We start from the raw sequence: 5,206 nt of genomic DNA on the forward strand, positions 1-5,206 counted from the left end.
TTAATTAGTAAAAAAAAAAGGAAATAAATAATCCTCAAAATTGATCTGATCTAACGCAATTTATTTTATTTATTTATTTATTTTTTGACGAAGAAATCTTTGGGGTGAAAATTTAATTGAGAAGAGACATACCTTGGGGAACTTGTAACCTAACCTAACCTAATGCAATGCAACCCAACCCAACCCAACCCAACCTAACTCAACCCAACCCAACCCAGCCTAACCCAATCTAACCTAACCTAACTTACCTCAACCCAACCCAACCTAACCTAACTTAACCTAATCTAACCTAAAACAATCAATTATAGGAAAGGAATTCATAGGACAAATATTATAGATGAAAGTGACAGAGGAAAAATGTACTTTGGAGGAACACTAGCTTAACTTCACCCAACCTAACCTAATCTAACCTAGCTAAAAACGAGGCAGCAATTACTGAGGGAAAAATCTTGTAAGTGAAAATGACAGTTTGGGAAAAAAATGTACCTTGCAAAAATCATACGGTACACGAAGGTAACTTAATTGAGGCGATGGCTGGTGTGACAAAACTCGCTGCTGGAGCTTCTGTGCTTCACCTAAACTATATCAAAAGGCTTTATTCAAATTTACACGAAGTTTTAAGGTGTTTTCACTGTTCTAGAGGCAGAGTGACAAGACTTCTACATTATTAACTGGAGAAACACTCTAGCAAACCCCGCAAATCATCTCTGTGGTCCTTGAAAATAGTCGTGGTGAGAGGGCAAAACGTTTCTGAATACGAGCCTAATGGTAAGGGACTATTGCCATTGAATCAGACCATTTAGTGTGGACATGATCATTTCGCTCTTTTCCCGCGTGTTAGCTGCCAAGTGGTCATCGCCGAGCTGCAGACCATCCACTGCTGTCCTGTCATTGCTATTTCTTCCTCCGCTGTTAATATATTCATTCATTCCTTCATTTATTATTCTTCATGCATGGACTTGCACTCTCGAATGTGAACGAATGGACAGCCCGAAATGGAGGTGGTGGTGGTGGAGTAGTAGTAGTAGTAGTAGTAGTAGTAGTAGTGGATGTGATGGTGGTATTAGTATTAGTATTAGTGTTAGTAGTAGTGTAGTAGTAGGAGTAGAAGGTGGTAGTAGTAGTAGTAGTAGTAGTAGTAGTAGTAGTAGTAGTAGTAGAAGGTGGTAGAAGTATTAGTATTAGTAGTATTAGGAAGAGGAGGAGGAGGAGGAGGAGGAGGAGGAGGAGGAGGAGGAGGAGAAGGGAGATGACGCGCACTACAATACGCAAAGATAAAACTAAAATATTGACGAAAGTAAAGAAAAAAGACAGCGAACATAAAAAAAAGAAAAATCTCACCTGAACTATTTTGAACCTTGAAACTCATGAAACGACAGACAGACAGACGGACAAATATACAAACAAACAGACAAACATACACAGAATCGACTACTAAAACCACCACCACCACTACTACAACCACCACTACTACTACTTCTACTACTACTATTACTACTACTACACTGCAAAATCTAATAGACCCAACCCAGTAAAATTCAGAGGAAAAAGAGCAGCGCAGGGCAGGTGATAAATAACTCCAAACTTGCCAAAGAGTTAACATGTAATAGCTTCGCACATGGGAGAGAAAAAGCATGAAAAAGGGAGAATAGATGAAGTAAACGAAGACAGAGAGAGAGAGAGAGAGAGAGAGAGAGAGAGAGAGAGAGAGAGAGAGAGAGAGAGAGAGAGAGAGTATATGCTAATGTAAGATTATAGTGGTTGTGTGGAATATAGAAAACGAGATGAGAGTCAAGAAGAGAAAGAGGAGGACAGAGGGATGTGGTGGACCGGGGAAATAAATGACGAAAATAACCAATAGGTAAATGAATAAATATATAAACTTGTCTTGTTAAGTTGAAAAGCGCAAGTAAGTTAGTGTGTGTGTGTGGATTCAATTAGTCAAAGCCAATACAAGCCTCTCTCTCTCTCTCTCTCTCTCTCTCAGTTATCCGTGCTTACTCTAATACCTTTTCATGTAAATCACTAAGCTAACAAAAAAATCCTTTGTCCAAAACCTCTCTCGTTGCATGAAGCTTTTCCTCTTCCCTGACAGATCACCAGGAACGCGAGTACTGGGGTAGAGTCGCCACTGCAGCAACATCGCAAAAAACCAACCACCTCCACGCAGCCGCTGGGGATGACAACGCGAACCTCTTTGGCGAGCATTACAGAAAACGAAGATTTATGGCCGTTTTCTAAGGAGGACTAAAGGAAGATTTAACTGACGCTGGGAGAGGATGCCACGTGCTAATTTTCTGATCTATAAGTCTCAAAAGAGTCTTATCCGGCCAAGAACTTTGCATGTGTAGGTTGTCAAATCATGAATTCATCATTTGCCTAACTGAGTAGAAATATAAGATAAATCAAGAGACGTTAAGAAAGATTTAATAAGCAAATTTTCACGTCCACCTCCATTAAAAAAAAAAAAAAAAATCTATATGCATTACTTATTAGCATCCAAATCCACGAGTTTCTCTCTACACTGCTTTCACTTCATATATTACCTGTTCGTTCTTCCTTATTTCGTCCTTTACTACCTCATCTGTACCTGTCGCTTGATATTTTCCTTGCGTCTTTTCATCTCAGCGGAGAGCTCTACACCTGCCTAATTAATTAACCTCGATGCCCACCTGAATAGCTAATTGCACGCGTGGGCTGATGATCCATTGAAGGCTGTCGAGTGTCGTGCCTCATACATGGTCTCTCGGCCCAAGCTTAAAGGCGAGAGAGAGAGAGGGGGAGAGGAAAAAAAAAGAGAGCAAGGAATAAAAAGGAAAAAAGGCTGTCAGCGGGCCAAGGCTCCTGTCACACCGCTGCTCGAAATATTGTGTGTCCTTTGTTTTTCCGGTTTTCTTTCCTCTTATTCCTACACCTTCTCTTCCTCTTTCTCCTCCTCCTCCTCCTCCTCTTCCTCTTCCTCTTCTTCTTCTATCTCGTGTTCGTATTTTTCTCCCATGCTTTTGTTTTTTCATTATTTTTTGATTTGCATCTTTCTGTTTTGTCGTCTTCGTGTTGTTGTTCCTTTCTTCCATCATATTTCATTTTTCATCCTAACACTTTCCTCTTTTTTCGTAATCTTTTTCATCTTCCTCCTTCTCTTCCACTTCTTCCTCCTCTTCTTCTTCTTCCTCCTCCTCCTCCTTCTCCTACACTCTTTCATCATACAAGGAACATCAATATCCCTAACAACCGCCACCATGTCCACAGTCAAGAAACGCAGCAGCAACAACAACAACAATAAAAACAACAACAACAACAACAGCAACAAACAACAATAACAATTTCATCTCCTCTTCTCATCTCGTCTCTCTTTACTTCTCATCCTATTACATTTAATGACGCATATTTCTTTTCTCTGTCCTTGCCGATTCAAAGTGGTGACAGGGGTGTGGATATAAGAGGAGGAGGAGGAGGAGGAGGAGGAGGAGGAGGAGGAGGAGGAGGAGGAGGAGGAGGAGGAGGAGGAGGAGGAGGAGGAGGAGGAGGACGAGGACGAGGACGAGGAGGATGAGGAGGAGGAGAAAGAGGACGAGGAAAAGGAGGAGAAAGAGAAGGAAGAGGAGGAGGAGGAGGAGAAAGAGGACGAGGAGGAGGAGGAGGAAAGGAGAAGGAAGAGGAGGAGGAGAAGGAGGACGAGGAGGAGGAGGAGGAGGAGGAGGAAGAGGAGGAGGAGGAAGAGGAGGAGGAGAAGGAGTACGAGGAGGAGGACACACACACACACACACACACACACACACACACACACACACACACACACACACACACACACACACACACACACACACACACACACACACACACACACACACACACACACACACACACAGTTACTCATCAATCATGCAATCAACAGATGAACAAGCGTTAACATTTAATAATTTCATTTCCTCAATTTCTTCACGCCGTGCACTGGAGACAAAATGATCCGAGCTTTGCAACACACACGTAGGTCTTGTTGCCTTTGGTGGGAGAGTCACAAAAAAAGCTGGGGAAACAAAAAAAACGGCAATTATTTGACTTTATAAGGGGGAGATGCGTTGAAAAATAAATAAATAAAAAAAAAAAAAGTCCAGTATCAAATCGGTATGCACTCTGCTCAATTTACATATGGTACTACATTTTCAGGTTAATATTATGAAAACAACACGAACACCTGATACAATACTGCATTTCCACCCATTTCATTGCCTTATATCCGTGTTCGTCTGTGCCTGGCTACATACGCACTATAACTCTTCCCGCAACTAACCCTAACCTGCTCTTGCCTGCCTCCTTCCTTGCCGTCGATCAGGAACGAGCCACAAAACTGTATAATTAGTCCTTTATTCCTCATTCCCTACCTCTATTACTATTACCGCTCTCCCACACTCCTGCCTCCTATTCCTCTTTCCTTCATCCTTTTCTTTCTCCATTTCTCATTTTCTTCTCTTCCTACTACTACTACTACTACTACTACTACTACTAGAACTACTACAACAACAATCCACTCCTTTCCTCTTCATTCCTCCTTCCTTCTTCCTCTTCTTCCATCCCTCACTTCTTCCTCCTACTACTACAATCAACCTTTCTAAGACTGTCAAATATCTTAGAATTGCCGGAACACTCTGTAAATTGACGAAAATGTTGACGAAGGGACGCTGGGAGGCGGGAGGGAAGGTATCATCTGTCCTGGTGGCGGTGGTGGCGGCGGGCACTCTGAACGGGTCTGCATCTTATTTACTTAAGCGCTGTTTGCGGCATGTTGGGGGTTACTTATCTATTCAATTGGCTAATTCAGGTTTTACTTAACGTCTGAGACTGGAAACAGCCAGAAGTTTCGCTCCATATGATGATGATGTACAGGCAGGTACGGGAGGAGGGGAGTCCATCTCAGCACGGATATTTACGTAACTTAACTTCATTTTGAAAATCACGAGAAGAAAGAAGACACCCAGACTGGAATGCACTACACTTTCTGACTTGCCATATTTGATAACTAATGCACAAAATATAAAAGTTTATCGAACCCAGTAACAACAAAGAAATATCCAACGAACACTGGTTATATCTTACGAACGGGGCCGCAAAACCATTGCAATGTCGAGAAACAAAACGCAGCCAGACTAGATGCTGTTACATTTTCAGAGTAAGAAAAATTTTCACTTTCCGGAGAAATAAAGAAAAC

The sequence above is a fragment of the Portunus trituberculatus genome, chromosome 36 (genome assembly GCF_017591435.1).
Source record: "Portunus trituberculatus isolate SZX2019 chromosome 36, ASM1759143v1, whole genome shotgun sequence".
In the NCBI taxonomy this organism is placed as follows: domain Eukaryota; kingdom Metazoa; phylum Arthropoda; class Malacostraca; order Decapoda; family Portunidae; genus Portunus; species Portunus trituberculatus.